This window comes from Mus pahari, chromosome 3 (genome assembly GCF_900095145.1).
Source record: "Mus pahari chromosome 3, PAHARI_EIJ_v1.1, whole genome shotgun sequence".
NCBI lineage: Eukaryota > Metazoa > Chordata > Mammalia > Rodentia > Muridae > Mus > Mus pahari.
In genome coordinates, this window is record NC_034592.1 from 105,139,290 (window position 1) to 105,157,082 (window position 17,793).

Genomic DNA, 17,793 nt, shown 5'->3' on the forward strand with positions numbered 1-17,793 from the left:
TCCCTGTTTTCTTCTGTATAAATAGTCTGATGCTCAATTTGACAATTTGCATTCAGATACCACACTCTCTTGTGTCCGTGTCTGTTTGTCACCCCTCATTCGCNGAATCCTCGCTCACCTGCAACCAGAGACCCGTTCCCCGCAGATTAGGGACTCCAGAAAAGTCCGTCTGCGGCAAATTCTGGAATTAAAGTGCAAGAAGCAGGGGCAGCAGGAACCAGGCAGAAAAGACCATCTAATCAAAACTTTAGGTGTACTTTTTGTTGTTCCGAGAAGGATCTTGCTGTGTATTTCAGACTAGTCCCAAACTCATAATCCCCGGGCTTCAGCCTCCTTCCTGAATTCTAGCATCACAGGCATGTGCTACTATGTTGGGCTTTGTCTTACTTAGGGTTTTACTGCTGCAATCATGTATAAACCATCACAGAGTATGGTAGAGGCAGGGAAGTAAAAATTCCATGAAATTTCGCAAGCTGAGACAAGTTAAAGAATTTATAACAAAGAACCTCAACTTTCCTAGGGAACACAGTATATTAGTTCGTCTTTTCAGACTAAGAGAACTAGGGAGAGATAGGTACTCCTCCATGGGAAAAGCTTAGAAAAATGCACATGGTCAGATTAAAAATGGGGCAAGCATTTGTCTTCAAAAGACAGTATCTTAGTCTGGTTGGGTTGCTACAAAAAATACCAAAAACTGGGCAATTTATAACAGAATATATGTACTCTGTAGCTCTGAAGGCCGACAGGGCCAAGATCAGAGCATCAGCAGGGCGGTTCCTCCCAGAGGAAGACCGTCTTTGTTCTCTGTGCATTTTTTCTCCCAAGTGCCCCTGAGTGTCTAGCCTAAGGGCAGAGCCCTCAGTACCTAGTCACACCTCTAGGTTTTTACCTTCTGATATGGTAGTACTAAAAATTAAATTAACTTATTAACTAAATAATTAAATCAATCATTAATGAATTAAATAATTAATTTCTAACATAGGAACCATGGGGGAACCCCAACATTCATACCCTTATAGACAGCACTAAGGAAGTGAAAATCCAGAGCACATCATGTATCTGAGAACAGTCGAGCATGCATAACATATAAAGAAATATTACAGCTCAACAACTAAAAGGCTGTCCAATCTAAAAATAGGTAAGGGATGTAAGTAGCTATTTCTTCAGAGAATTCAAGTGGCCAGTCAGTCAGCACATATAACAGCCCTTAACATAATCACTTGGTAGCATTAGGGGTCAAAACTAAGGAGATCTACCCTTTCACTAGGATGCTCAAACACAAACTCGAAAGTAGCCACCATATAAAATATGGTGTTGTAAGGATGTGAAGGCTGGAACTCCCATACACTGTTGGTGGGATATCAAATGTACAGCATTATCAGCAGATAGCTTGCCAATGCTGCACACAGAGTAACCATCTCACCCAGAAACTAATTTCACTCCTAGTACACATCCAAGAGGAACAAAAACACATCCACCAAGGGGGTAAAAAAATCAAAGCAGAACTAAACTATATTTAAGGGTTGGAGAACCACTCAGTAGAAGAAAGAACATTTACCTGGCATGCCCAGTACCATAAACCCCCAAAACCACAAACAGCAAGAAACAACCCTGGACACAAACGTGCATAGCAGCATAATTCACAGTCACAAAAAAATATAAATAATGCCCATCAACTGATAAATATGGAGACAAAACACAGGTTACATACAGAATTGAGTACTACACAGCCACAAGATAAATAATGATAATATATTATACGGCATATATAAAGAATCTTTAAAACACTAAGTAACGAAGTCAAATGTGAAGGGACACATACAACATGATAATACATGTACAAAATGCTCTAAAATACAGGTAGGTTCATAAAGACAGGATGTACATTTATGGGTTGGGAAATGAGAAGAGATTGCTAATAGATATGTAATTTCTTTAGGGAACTGAAGAAAATATCCTGAATTTACATACTGATGATGATGACCCAATTTTGTGAATATATTAAAATACTGATATATTATTACTGATTTTCACAGTTAAAACAGGTAAAAATTTCTAGTGTCTTTAAAAAGGTTTTAGGTATCAGTGAGTCTAGAGAACCTTCATTTTATTCTAGAACTACCCAGAACATAACCAAAACTTTCCCAGGCTTCTATAATAAGTCACATAAATAAGGCTGTGTGGGTTATGGTGAGCAGGGAATCGGGAAAACAGAAGAGTCCAAACAGTGGATAGCATGCTGCTAAAAATGAGTGCAGGCTTGTTCAAACACCAAAGTAAATACACAAACAAGCTAACTAGAAAATGGGCAAAGCTCATGCACATCTATTTCACCAACATGGATATATAGCCAGCAGATGAAGGCATGAAAGGAACTCAACACCATTAAGCACGAGGAAGGCAAGTTAAAGCCCCAGGGTGGGGCTGCAGCTCAGTGGACAAATACTTGCCTCATGTGTGCAAGGCCCTGGGTTCAATCTTCAGAGGCATGAGATACTTTTGCGCACCTATTAGATGGCTAAAATAAAACAAAATAAAAACAGGACAACAGAAAATGCTTCAAAGATGTAAAGAAATAGGGTAGCCACACTGCTGGTGGAAGTGGATGAAGGTATAGACACTCCAGGAGGTCGTTGCTTTCTTATAAAGTTACAAAAACTAGCCATTCCCATTAGACAGATGAAGTCTCATATTCATAAAACTCCTTTATACAGTTGCTCACAACAGCCCTAGAGACAATAGCTGCAAAACAGAAACAACCAGTCCCCCTTGAATAGTAATACTCAAACCAATGGAAAACTTGCCAATAAAGAGAAATTAACTACTGACACACTCAATGGCCTAGATGAACCTTGGTGGAGGTTTCTGAGCAGAAAAAATTCCAATGGCCTATATATGGAACAGCTTGTTTATCTAACATTCTTTTAAAGAAAATGTTACAAAGGTTGGAAGCAGATCAGTGATGCCAAGTATCATGGGTGGAAGGGCAAGGGAGAGAGGAAGGTGCTGGTGGAAGGACTTAAGGACGAAACACATAGTAACAGAACTATGTGTTTCTTCCTTAACTAACATTAACTCAAGTTGAATGAATGGGAAGCGAAGGGAAAGAAGGCACATACAAGCCACAGGTGGTTTTCACAGTCACCATATGAGTGCGGGAACTGAACACATCGTCAGCCAGAGCCAGAGCTGGACAACCTCCGAAACAGAGGGCCATCTCTCCACAACTAAAGCTCTAAAAATGGAAAGGAGATAATTTTCTGTTGCACACCTTTATAACAAACTTTTTTTAAAATTCACATTATTAGCACTATTTTTTTTTTTTTTTTTGCTTTTTTTGTTTTTTGGGTTTTTTTGGCCTAAATTTAAAATAAAACAAAACCAGCAACAACCAACTTCCTGTTTCATCAGGAGTCAAGTGCTTTCTCTGCTGGACCTCTCATCCAACTACAGTGACATGAAAGCTCTGAATGGCCCCTGCTCTCTGCACCTCTGCCTCCATCCTCGGCTACTTTTGTGGCCACTAAGGACACATTAGGAAATAGGAAGGCAGGACAATGGCGGGGCAGGGGGCAAGTAGGCCAGAGTGCCAGAACACAGCCCGGTGGCTCTGATCACCTGCCTGTGCTTCAGCTCTGAAACGTTTGCCTTTCATTCTCACAGGCTACATGGAGACATTTACACTGCACACACTGAAGAGAATGCCAGAGGCTGCAAATGGACAGGCAGCTGCACATAAAAAAATTAACACCACTGTTTCCCTCGAAACAGAAAATCATACAAAAAGGGGAACAGTAAGAAAAAAAAACCCGGTGGGTATTTGGGCCTCATGGGGTTCTTTGTGCAGAAATGATGACCAGTGACAAGCTGGGGTCTGGGCCGTGCTAGCCAAATACTGTGACTTCCTCTGCCACACAGAGCTTTCGCAACTGCGATTATAGAACATGCATTGAGGTGCAGTATAAAATAGTAAAAGTTTGGCTTCTTAAAAAATTATTGGCTTTTTAGTTGAGTAAAAATAACTTATTGACTCTTACTGTATAAGGACTCTTGTTAGAATGTGAAGTTGCTTTGATTTTCTGCACAGCATAGCATAATGGGAGGCTGGATTACAAATGTCCTTGTGGTGAGTTCTCCACACGAAGATTTGAAGATGATCTAGCAGCTGACTCCAGAGGCCTTGAGCCTGCTATTAAAAGCTGTTTAAGTGTAAACATGCATCTCATTAGAGAGGTCTCCTGCTCTACCTGGTTAGGGGGAAATGTGCAAACTAGTAACTGTACTAACTACGGCAGCAAAAACAGTGTTAGCTGCTCTGCAGCTAAAAAAGTTAGGAGTCTCCAAACTGTGACTTGGGTGTAATAAGCAAATATCCTGCCTTCATGTATGCACAGCCTTCTGTCACAGGTTCTAGGCTACCACACAGAAACTCTGACTGAATCAAACTGTCCCAGATAGAAACCAGAAGGGCCCCTCGATGATTAAACAGGGCAATGAGTGCAATGAAATTCACTAGTAAGTAGACTTGCTGATTGACTCTTAGAAATAAATTCCAACATAAGTTGCTAAGGAGGAAGAAAGTGATAGTTTACCTCACAAAATAGTAATTGTAATAGAGCAATAAAATACATATGTTTTAAAAACCTCATATAAACACTTTCTCTTGTCTGTCTGTCTGTCTGTCTGTCTNTCTCTCTCTCTCTCTCNCNCNCCCCCCCCCCCCCCACACACACACAATTTTTAAAAATGATTTCCTCAGACACAGGTACTTAAATTTGAGTGGAGGCATACACAAGCTTAAAAAAAAATCAAGCTGTGACACTCGGCTGAAATGTTTTCTTTTTATCCAAGAGTATTTAGCATGCAAACTTAACACGCAAGCATACGATGCCCTAGAGTCCCCCGTCACTGTCACCACCCTGTCCGCATTTGTGCCCACATCCTGGAGATCATCTCCTGCATGTGGTGTTCAGCCTTCATTTCCAGCAAGATCCAGTCTTTACTGGAATTCCTAGTCTCTACGCCTCACAGTCTCCCTTCAGCCTTGGGAACATACTTAACCTAGGGGAAGGACCTGGGTTACTTCCTGGGGGGGTTCTACATGTTAACAATGAGAATGATTCACAGTTCAGAAAGCCACTGTTTCTGTGTTTCCAACATCCACAACTCCCCATGGGCAGAGGCAGGCAGAGGCAGGCAGAGGCAGGCAGAGGCAGGCAGAGGTGACCTTTGACCTTGGCTTGGTTTTTATCAACTAGTTTCATAAAACCAGACAAAAATAAGACTTTGGCCTTAAGAAGCCTAGCCTGCTCTTTAAAATCTTCATCTGGTTCTGTATCAGGTAAGATTTTGATGTTTTATGCTCCATTTTACCCAGAATCCTATTCTCTAGCTGCTCAGGTTCCCACAGAGTGAAAAATGCCGGCTTTCCCAGTGACAGGCATGTCATTCAGCTCATTGTGTATCACTTTCATAAATGCAACATCCAAGGGCTTCTACCCAGGTGCACCCTGTTATCAGTGACGTGCCCTCTCATCGTGCAGGGAGCATTCAAACTGCTCAGCAGGGTAGGAGATAACTATTCCAGCGGCCCTTGTAGTGACTGGCGTCTTCATAACTAGGTGTCCACTACCATCTGAGGCCCCAGGGGCAATTCTGAGTGGAGATCAGTCAGGAACAGGGTGCTTATGAGAGCTGACTTTCCTAGACCTGATTCACCAAGCACCATCAGGTATGAACTCAAATCCCGAATCACTGTGGTTTCTCTCTCTCTCTCTTTTTTCTTTTCTTTTCTTTTCTTTTCTTTTCTTTTCTTTTCTTTTCTTTTCTTTTCTTTTCTTTTCTTTTCTTTTCTTTTCTTTTTCTTTTCTTTTCTTTCTTTCTTTCTTTTTTTCTTTTCTTTTCTTTTCTTTTTTCTTTTCTTTTCTTTCTTTCTTTCTTTCTTTCTTTCTTTCTTTCTTTCTTTCTTTCTTTCTTTCTTTCTTTCTTTCTTTCAAGCTTCATTGGGAAAATTTGCAAGACCAACATAGGTTGAAGTTTCTGGATTTATAAACTGATTTGGCCATTGCTTAGACATCGTCTTGATTTTTGTTTGTTTGTTTGTTTGTTTTGGTCAATACACCAACACTAGTCAAGTAGTGAAACATTAAGCTATATTCTCAGACCCGCTTCTCTTTTAAACTTTTGGTGCGTGGGATGTTTGTTTATTTTGTTATGAATTACTTTTAATATTTGTGTTTCTTTATAAAAACTTAATGGATGGGTGTGTTTTTCATATGAAGTACGTTTAACATTTGTATTTCCTTTTTAAAAACCTTTTGATGTTTTAAATTCAATTTAATGAAGTGTCTGAGGTTAAATTTTAACACCTTGCCTTATGGTAAGCTTATAGCTTATACCATGTGGGTCTTTTCTTATAAAATGAGATCTTGTTCATCCTGGATTTTGTTGTGGGTTTTGCTTTGTTTTTCTCTTATTTGACTTTTTTCATTGTTTGTTTTTGTGGTAATGGGGTTTGAAGGCAGGGCCACATGGCTGCTGCCCAAGTATTCTACCACCAAGATACATATACTCTGAGTCGTCTTCCTCGTCTTACAGTACCCAGAGTTGATCTTTAGAAACTAAGTTCAGTACTTCATATTTATTTATGATTAATGTCAACTTAAGCTTTGTTCCATTATCTCAGTCTAGGAATCTACAAATTTTGTGCATAATATATTAATCAAATCACGGTCATTTTTTTAATAAGAAAATTTTAAGCCCTATTACCTACTGGTGTACATGCTGGTTGTCTGAAAAAAAAAAACAAGGTTCCTTATAGTAACTTTTGTTTTTCATTTTAAAGATTTCCTTAAATGTTCTAATTGCACACACAAACAGAAAATATATTTCCTCATCAGTAACAGTTTAATGATTCTAAGACTTAACAGTTCTAAGTGTGACACAAAACAGCCCGGACAAAGAACAAAACAGAGCCCGTGTTCTTTCTGGGCCTTCCGCAGCTTCCTGCCAACGCTCACACCCTCCTGCTACTCATGGCAATGGAGATTGGATGCCTTTTATTGCTATTTAAGAGATTTTGAAACACAGCTAGACTATCTTTCCCTAACAAGATAAAAACAGATTAAAGACTTGATGAAGGAAGTTTGTTGTTATACATAGATACACATATACATCATATGTTTTAAAAATAAAACCCTGGGTATCAGAACCTGCAATGCTACATTGCTTTATGTCGCATCAATGTCCATATGAAGGCTGTGAGCTGAATTCCATTACCTGGATTTTGATTCTAGACGGTAGAAATTGTCTTGCTCACAGGTACAATTTCCCAGTGTTTGCTATGAAAAAATTTACTATTCTATAAAGTATACCTCATAAAATTTAAATAAAACTATTTATCTTTCAGATAAACCATAGTATTTATCTCCCAATGCCTGATTTCCTCATGTCTGAGTTACGCTATTGACACTAATGCCACAGAGAGGGATTCATGCATCAGTCTCAAGACTGTTGGCTACATGTCCACACAGGACTGACTCTTTTGAAGTAATCATATTCCATGAACCACCAATTACTATGCTGATGTAATATTCGACAGTGGAGAACATCACAGATATGAGATCTGCATCCACTCCAGATTCACTTCAGATTCAGATATGAGAATGCTGAACCCATTTGCCTCACTCTCATGTTTTTCTAAAGGTCTCACAAAGGTTGCAGATGTCACTTTTTGAGGACTGCCATTGGTCAGGTCTCAACGTGACGACTTGCACCCTTTGCAGACCTCCTGGGAGAGGGAATGTCTTCCTAGAGAAAAACAGGTCCTCTATAACATTTATACATTTGAAAAATGCTAAACCTGGTAAGAGATTGCAGTCTATAACACTACATACAGTGGGAAACATAGGGATACCATATATAATTTATAAATTAGATAAAGTCTTTGTTAGGATGGGAATCTACTTATAAAACATAGTTAGCACTAATTCAAAGACTGTCTGTTCTTTAAAAGGAGCCATTGATCCAAAGCTTCATCTAGAAAAGCTGCTCCAACCCTTTCCTCCACATTCAAATTCACTAGTGGCTATCTGGAAAATGGGAGTCAATAGTTTTGACTCTGCATTTAAGCCATCCCACTCTTAATCATTAGCCTGTGTCTCTGTACAATGAATGGCTTATACAAGGCCATTCACTTTTAGTCCCAGTGTTCAGAGTCAAAGGAATCTCTCAAAAAGTAGTGGTAGGACCTGGAAAACATTATATTCTCCTGCTATACAACTCAAGTAAATTATCTTTTTTTTTTTTCTACACTGGAAATTATAGTGCTAACCCGTCAAGATTTCCCTATATTGATCAGTCATTCTAGCTAGCTTTTATCAATAAAGTTAGGAAACAAATGAATTATTACTTAATCAATGTAGAACTGTAAATTGTTCAAAATACTAGGGCATTGAAACAGAAAAATTAAAAAAAAAAAGAAAGAAAGAAAACATAGAACTAAGTCATTGTCCTCTCAGCCAGTGAATACTGTAAATGCCTCTATTCCTCTAAAGACTTAAAGATTACACTGGCACAGAGAAGTCCGTGGCCACAGCTTAGTCAAAAGGATGGTCTCATAGGACCTTCCAGATGCTATCTGGGACATCTCTGTCTCTTTATTAATAGGGGATTTATTTCACATAAGAAATATTTTAAAATTCCCTCATGGGGGCACGATGCCTTCAGCCTACCCTGCAGCAGAGTGGCGGGCAGTTTTGGATACCATCACTGGTACTTCACGGGTCTACATTGCAGATGTCAGTACATGGCACACTGTAAGGAATGGAGTACAAGGGTCCTTTCAGCTACAGACTGAGACCCAGGCCATCTCTGTACATGTGGGTCCTAAAGAGGCAAGGAGATTCTTTGTCTTGAATGTGTGAAATGAAGGCTTGCTTCTTTCATGTGGTGGGTTGAGGCTTTCTAGACATGGGCTGGTCTGAGAAAGAGCCATGGGGAGTAAGCCATCTTTTCCCTGACTCATAGACAGGGCTAGATAGGACACGAGCTTTGAGCCAAACAGACCTCAATTGCAAATTCTAGAGTGGCGTCAATTTTAATGGAAAACAAACAAACAGTTGCCAGCAAGAAGATCCTGGACTACTAAATGGTCACATTTCATTATGGCTATTAAAGAAAGATTCATTTCTTAAGTCTTTATTTCTTCCCAAAAGCATGCGTTTTCCCTCTTAATTAAAGGAAGTGCGGTCTTGACATCTTTTAAAATGTAATAAAGACCATTCCATACAGATGCTCAGAGGTGGGACAAATACAGAAGGCTACCTCCTTATTTTAGATAGTGCTTTTCTTACAGTCCAGCATATTAAAATCACAATGGTGGTCATTTCTATAGAAGCCTCCAGACTTCTCTCCCACAGTCCCAAGCTATTTCCTCTATTTGATCCATTTCTTTAACAAGTTTCATATAGAAAAGAACGGTCTGATTCCTCATTCCGCCCCCCCCCCCCGCATAAAACATATTCAAATTCAATTATTCTTTCTCCTGATGTGCAAGTAGGAGCATGTAAAAACACAAGTGTTGAGGTTTGATCTTTTGCTGTCTATTAGAATTCTAAATACTGGCCCTCAAGGCCTGCCTGCCCCGAGGGACAAGAGAATCTGCTTGTACAATGTGACCCTGCTTTTTAATTTAAAACTAAAGATGCCGACAGCCACAGCTGGGCAGAAGAGACATAGGTGGGGGTTTGGGGTTCCTGGCCTTGGAGTCTGAGGAGAACCAGGAGGAGGGACAGAGAAGGTGGAGAGAGCAGAAGACACCATGGAGTAAGAATTTTCAAAACATGGCCATGAGGGCTGGCCAACTGAAGTTAATAGCAGCCCAGATGGAACACAGCATGTTATAATTCAGGGTTATTGATAGGGAAGTAGACATAATAGCATAGAGAAGAGATATTTGCCTAGCTCTACTGCTGATTAAGGCTTATTTTGATAATAAAAGTTTCGTGTTTTTTGTTTTTTGTCCAGGAACTGAATGATTAAAGGCAGGGTAAAAACCCCTGATTGAGATGAAATCATTTCTACAACACACAAGGCCTTCCAGACCGGGAAACACAAGAGATACTGAAAAGCTCCCTGAACACTGCAAAGATTTCCTGGTCTCTGAGCCTAACGAGATCCCTCTTAAAGGCTTCTCTCAGCTGAGATGTCTAGAAAGAGACCACATAGAATAGCCCACAGCTGTCACCAGAAATCTCAAGTCATCCATCGCCTATGCCCTCAGAAGCACCAGACACATCTGCTTGTCTGGCACAGATCTGCACACAGACGTCAAGTCCCAGAATTTTCACCCAGAAATCATTTTCTCTGTCCATTCTCTTAGAACATTTTTTTCCTAAAGACATCGTTACACCAAGAATAACAGATTAGAGGGTATCTGTGGGAAACCGAACATATTTTAGAAATTAACTGTTATTAACTATCATTCCCATTAATGTTCATCTAAAGCAAAGAAATACCACCTACATTGGCTAAGAGCTGACTTTTCTTCTCATGAACTATGCTGCCCACTGCTTGATAGGAGTTAACTGCAGCTCTTACTTGTTTGTGGGGAAAATCATTACAAAGAGATATATATTTCTTTAGCATGTTCTTAAATATATGGCAGAAATATTGACTGCATTAATGGTCAAAAGGTTATTTTATTTGCTGGGCGTAATGGCACATGCCTTTAAGCTCATCACCTGGGAGGCAAAGGCGGAGAGACCTCTGAGAGTTTGAAGCCAGTCTAGTTTACAGAGTGAGTTCTAGGCCAGCCAGAGCTACATCGTGAGACCCTGTCTCAAACAAACAAATAAACAAACAAACAACAAAACCACAAACAAATGAACGAAAACCAAATTCTCTTATTTGGGATGCAATCAAATTATATAAACTAGCCAGGCCTTCAACCCCTGATCCTCTTGCCTCCAGTTCTCAAGCGCTGTGAATTCAAATTTTAAAAGGCTATAGAAAGAAACCATAAGAGAGCATTTCAGATCTGTGAGGTTGGTAAAGTTCAAAAAAATCAATAATCCTATATCAGACATGATTTTATATTGGGCTTTCTGACAGTATGCAAGAGCTCTACAATGCTGACAACCTCTGACTTGGTAATTCTATTTATTCTACTTTAATGAAATAATAAAATACACTAATGCTTATTTATCTAAAATCGGAAAACAAAACAAAACAAAACAAAACAAAACTCTTCCCTCTTTTTCTCTTCCTGCCCCTACCATATGTGTGTGTGTACAGATGTGTACTAGCCTGTGTGTGCACATACAGAGGCCAGAGGATGACTCTGGGTGTTTTTCCTTTATCACTCTCCACACTATCTTTTGAGACAGGTCTTTTCATTGTACCTGAAGTCCATTGCTTCTGCCAGACTGACTGGCCAGCGAGCACTCTGGCCCCACTTGTGTCTGCCTCTCAGGGCTAGGGTTACAGGTATGAGCTCATCTTTTACATGGGAGCTGGGGATCCAAACTCAGGTCCTCCTGCTTATGCAGCAAGCATTTTGCCACTGAGCCATCTCCTCAGCCCTGAAAAAAAAATCTTTTTATAAAAAATAAAACCTTATGGAATCATTTTTCTAAACACCTTGCGGTACGTCCACGCTGTGACTCATTTCCTCACTAAAGAAATTCTTAGTGAGCGCTCACTGGGTGTACAGAACACTAGTGATAATAACTGCAATGTGTAGAGAGCAGTTGCTTGTGTCACTCTGAACACAGGAGTACTCCCTGGAGCACTACACAGATGGTGATTCTCCCTTAGCTTTCATGGTGCTCTTGTGGAGGTCCCGGAACGAGCCCACTTTTAAACTCCAGGAGTGGCAGAGCCATGACTCAGTGTGCCCTGAGCCACCCTTGGCCACTAAGACATATCACAGTTACTTCCTGGAAATAAGTTTCCCAAGAACCCGGTTCCCATCCAGCAGTCTCATCTAGAAAGAGAGGAGGAGCAGATGAAGGGTTGGGAATCTCTCTGTGCTAGAACAAAGCCTTCTTTATAACTCCACTTGCAGCTGCAATTTTGGAAGCCTGCTGTTTTTGTAAGTCCATGACCAGGCAGAAACTCATGATCTAAATTCAAGTAACCCATGATCTCCAGTCTCTACACACATAAAGCTCTCTATGGTACTAGGTGCTATTTGCCACTTAACAATACACTTCAGTGACGCCAACCTCAGTTTACTTGGGTTTTGCCAAAACAGAATGTTGGCCTCTGATCCTCACAGCTCAGAGCTTGTTATGTCTCTAAGGCCTCTACTGGGGGAAGAGGACATATTTTCACACTGAGAAATCATTCTCAGACATTTCAAACATGAACCCGAATAGGACCATCATGCATATTTTGAAGGAGGTATTCATGTCTTCAAAAACTGTACATACTGATTTTCAAAAAAAATTTTTTTTAAATCTTCTGTAAAAATACATTCATGTGGGCTAAGGAGATGGCTCAGCAGGTAAAAGGTAAGCCTGGTGACCCAAGTTACCTGCCTGAAATCTATGGTAGGAAGCTGGATGCATATATCTGTAATTCTAGAATTCCCACAACAAAGAAGAGACAGAACTCCCCAGAAGGAAGAACATGGGGCAGTGTGGACCTGAGTACCAGAGGCTTTCCACGGAAATCTCTGGCCAGGCCTAGTGTGAGGGTTCTGAGGAAGGGAAGTGAATGAGGGCAGGGAGGGGAAGTTGCTTCCCCTCCTTCCACTGCGCTGGTCAGCTCCACCTCCATCTCTGCCTGCCTCCCAGGTTACTTGGTTACTCCGTGCCACCCTGCACTGAGTAGGGTCAGGCTGGGCCAACTAGAGACCAAGTAGGTAGTAAGGAGTGCAGTGGAGATTCAGGCGGCGTTTCGGGAGAGCAGACTTCTTGCCAAGTGTTACAGCTCTTAGAACAGAAGGTTCGGACAAAGGAGTAGTTCTCACACACCTCTAATCCCCATAGGATTCTTTTTTTTTTTTTTTTTTTTTCAAATTTTATTAGATATTTTCTTCATTTACATTTCAAATGCTATCCTGAAAGTCTCCTATACTCCTCCCTGCCCTGTTCCCCTATACACCCACTTCCACTTCTTGGCCCTGGCGTCCCCCTGTACTGGAGCATATAAACTTTGCAAGACCAAGGGGCCTCTCTTCCCAATGATGGCCAATTAGGTCATCTTCTGCTACATATGCAGCTAGAGACATGAGCTCTGGGAGTACTGATTAGTTCATATTGTTGTTCCACCTAAAGGGTTGCAGACCCCTTCAGCTCCTTGGGGACTTTCTCTAGCTCCTCCATTGGGGGCCCTGTGTTCCACCAATAGATGACTGTGAGCATCCACTTTTGTATTTGCCAGGCACTGACATAGCCTCACACGAGACAGCTATATCAAGGTCCTTTCAGCAAAATCTTACTGGCATATGCAATAGTGTCTGCGTTTGGTGGTTTATTATGGGATGGATCCCCGGGGTAGGGTAGTCTCTGGATGGTCCATCCTTTAGTCTTAACTCCAAACTTTGTCTCTGTAACTCCTTCCATAGGTATTTAGTTCCCTATTCTAAGGAGGAATGAAGTATCCACACGTTGGTCTTCCTTCTTGATTTTCTTGTTTTGCAAATTGTATCTTGGGTATTCTAAGTTTCTGGGCTAATATCCATTTATCAGTGAGTGCATATCAAGTGACTTTTGTGATTGGGTTACCTTATTCAGGATGATATCCTCCAGATANATCCATTTGCCCAAGAATTTCATAAATTCATTGCTTTTAATAGCTGAGTAGTACTCCATTGTGTAAATGTACCACATTTTCTGTATCCATTCCTCTGTTGAGAGACATCTGGGTTCTTTCCAACTTCTGGCTATTATAAATAAGGCTGCTATGAGCATAGTGGAGCATGTGTTCTTATTACCAGTTGGAACATCTTCTGGGTATATGCCCAGGAGAGGTATTGCTGGATCTTCCAGTAGTACTATGTTCAATTTTCTGAGGAACTGCCAGACTGATTTCCAGAGTGGTTGTACAAGCTTGCAATCCCACTAGCAATGGAGGAGTGTTCCTCTTTCTCCACATCCTCGCCAGCATCTGCTGTCACCTGAATTTTTGATCTTAGCCATTCTGACTGGAGTGAGATGGTATCTCAGGGTTGTTTTGATTTGCATTTCCCTGATGATTAAGAATGTTGAACATTTTTTCAAGTGCTTTTCAGCCCTTCGGTATTCCTCAGTTGAGAATTCTTTGTTTAGCTCTGTACCCGATTTTTTAATGGGATTATTTGAATTTCTGGAGTCCAGCTTCTTGAGCTCTTTGTATATGTTGGATATTAGTCCCCTATCAGATTTAGGATTGGTAAAAATCCTTTCCCAATCTGTTGGTGGCCTTTTTGTCTTATTTACAGTATGTATCTTTTGCCTTACAGAAGCTTTGCAATTTTATGAGGTTCCATTTGTCGATTCTTGATCTTACAGCACAAGCCATTGTTGTTCTGTTCAGGAATTTTTCCACTGTGCCCATATCTTCAAGACTTTTCCCCACTTTCTCCTCTATCAGTTTCAGTGTCTCTGGTTTTATGTGGAGGTCTTTGATTCACTTAGACTTGAGCTTTGTACAAGGAGATAACAATGGATCAATTCACATTCTTCTACATGATAACTGCCAGTTGTGCCAGTACCATTTGTTGCAAATGCTGTCTTTTCCACTGGATGGTTTTAGCTCCCTTGTCAAAGATCAAGTGACATAGGTGTGTGGATTCATTTCTGGATCTTCAATTCTATTCCATTGATCTACCTCAGGCATGGTGATTCCACCAGAGGTTCTTTTATTGTCGAGAATGATTTTTGCTATCCTAGGTTTTTTGTTTTTCCAGATGAATTTTCTTGGACAGGGCCCCATAGGATTCTTATATACAGTTTTGGGGTGGGTAAGGGTCTGCCAACAGGTAACTTCTCATTGGTTTTCTCTGAGAGCTTTGGGGAAACCTAATTTGCATGCGGGAGGGCATGGTGCTGCTCCTATAGGACTGATGGCCACATATCGCTTTGCAGGGGGTTAGAGGGGCTGTGGGAGGCTGTAGCTACATGACAGAAGCAGGGACCTGGGAGGCGTGACGGAACACCTTCTGTCCCATGCAGGTGGAAATCACCACCCACCGGGTCACTGGGGTTCCAGACCTTTGCTCAACCGGGGGTCAGGCTGTCTGTGCTCAGCCCACTGCTCCACAGGCTAGCTAGCCCAAAATAGCATAACAGCAGAAATAAGAGACTCAGCCTCAACATGGTAGAAGATGAGAATCCACTTCCAAAGCTGTCCTCTGACTTGCACATGTCTGACATGGCATGCACACATGTGCACTCCCACATACTATAAACATAAAAATAAACAGATATATAAATTTACACAAATCCAAGTACAGTAGCTTACCCACATAGCTCCAGTTCTCATGAAGCTGGGGATGACAAGGTTGAGGCCAGACTTGGTTATAAAAATAGTAAGATCCTGTCCCAAGTGTCTACGTACTCAGCCATAAACAGAACATATATGTCATACCCCCTCCTCACTAAGGCTCAGGGATGACCACAGAAGAGGGGTGGGAAGACTGTACAAGTCAGAGGTCATGTGACCATGGGCATGACCACGCCCATCAGCCATGTTTCCCTGCCCAAGATGGATCTGGTCAATATCCTAGCATGGGATGGGAAGGGGTTCATTTGCCCCACCCCTGACTGAGGAGTTTCGGACAGCTCCTGAGGGTTTCCAGAGAGGAAGGAGAGTGGGTTTCTTCAAGGGGCTTGCTCCCCAGCAGCTTGGCCATGCTCCATTGGACTCAGTAAACAATCCAACATGAAATTGGGGAGGAAATAAAGTCAGGAAGAGTTAGGGGTAAACATGACCACAATACATTGTGTGAATACATGAAACTCACAAAGAATAAAAAGACCCTGTCTTAAAAATTAAACAAAACAAAATAAAACAAAAAAATATTTTTTAAATGTTATGTACCTAAACACGTCTTTTGTTTGTTTGTTTGTTTGTTTGTTTTTCGAGACAGGATTTCTCTATATAGCCCTGGCTGTCCTGAAACTCACTTTGTAGACCAGGCTGGCCTGGAACTCAGAAATCCGCCTGCCTCTACCTCCCAAGTGCTGGGATTAAAGGTGTGCGCCACCATGCCCGGCTAAACATGTCTTTTATTTAAAAAATAAACTCTATGTTTCTTGTGCTGAGTTCATACCTCTGTAATATGGTAAATTAACCATTTGCCAGGAATTTTAAAGCTTTTCCCTACTGCTATTATAACGAAGGAGAGGAGAGCTCACAACTACTTTGATTATTTAACTGAAGTAGGCACCACAGGCGACCTCCTCACATCTGTCAGGTACGAGCATCTGTTAACACGCTCACAAGTTGGAGCGTTCTGAATATGGACTGGAGGCAAGTGGACAAGATGGCTGCCTTTTCTAAGCAAATATTGTACAGTGTATTGGTGACTAACTTTTAAAGGCAAATTGACCAGATCTACACTTCCCTACCAATTTCTACAAAGATCTAACTTGTTTAATAATGAGATATGTGCTTGGTGAGGCTTAATCCAAAGGAGGACATTGTGACCTGAACAGAAGAGAAAAGCTCAGACCAAACAGAAGGGACAGATATGCTTAAAGTGCTCATTAACCTAGATAAACACCACGCGGCTTACTGGAGTGCATGCGAAGAACTGGCACACGTTACAAAATACAGGACTAGATCAGTTACTGGAAGACTGAAAGAAAATAAGGAAAAATATGGCCTGCCTAAATTCAAAATAAAATTGATAAATCCAATAAAGGTATGCATACATTAGTTTCTTAGGTTTAAATTTTCATCATAAAATAGTTATTGGGCTCAGAAATGACTCAGTCACTAAAGTGCTTGCCGAGTGGGCGTGAGGCCCTTGGTTCAGACCACATAAAAACTCCAGCACAGTAGTGTGAGCCTATAATCCCAGCACAGGAGAGGTAGGGGTGGGCATGCTGGCTATCCAGTCTAAGAGTGGCTGCCAGCTCAAGGTCCAGTGAGAGAGCCTGCCTCAAAAGATAAGATGAAGACTGATTAAGGAAGGCACTCATCATAGACATCTGACTTCTGCACGTACCTACATACACGCGAACAAGTACACACAGAGAAAGTAAGAAAGAAACAGACAAAACAAAACCTTAATTATTAAACATCCGCTGGGGAAGATAACTTGCTTCATTTCCTGAGGGCATGAAAATGAGAACTTATCTAAACATTATCATGATTTCTGTATACATTCTTACCTAATGAGAGCTTGTTGTTACAGAGGTTGTTGTGGGGGCTGGGGAGGTGACTCAGTGGTTAAGGCCACTGGCTGCTTTTTCAGAGGGCCTGGGTTTGATTCTCAGGACCCACATGATAGCTCACAAACATCTGTAATTCTAAGCCCAGGGGATCTGATGCCCTTTCTCTGGGTTCTGTGGGCACTGTACCCATAAGGTGCACATATACATGAAGGCAAAACATCCCCACACATAAAATAATACAATACAATGAAATCATTGTTGTTTAAAAGGTTAAATAAAAATGTTGCGGGGCTGGAGAGATGGCTCAGCGGTTAAGAGCACTGACTGCTCTTCCGAAGGTCCTGAGTTCAATTCCCAGCAACCACATGGTGGCTCACAACCATCTGTAAATAGATCTGGCGCCCTCTTCTGGAGTGTCTGAAGACAGCTACAGTGTACTTACATTTAATAAATCTTAAAAAAA

General features: G+C 41.1%; 1 protein-coding gene across 4 annotated transcripts in view; it reads right to left on the reverse strand.

The window, feature by feature from the left end:
* Positions 1-17,793, reverse strand: part of Frmd5 (FERM domain containing 5) — a 262,448-nt gene that overhangs the window by 146,550 nt on the left and 98,105 nt on the right. The gene's annotated exons all lie outside the window — the stretch shown is intronic.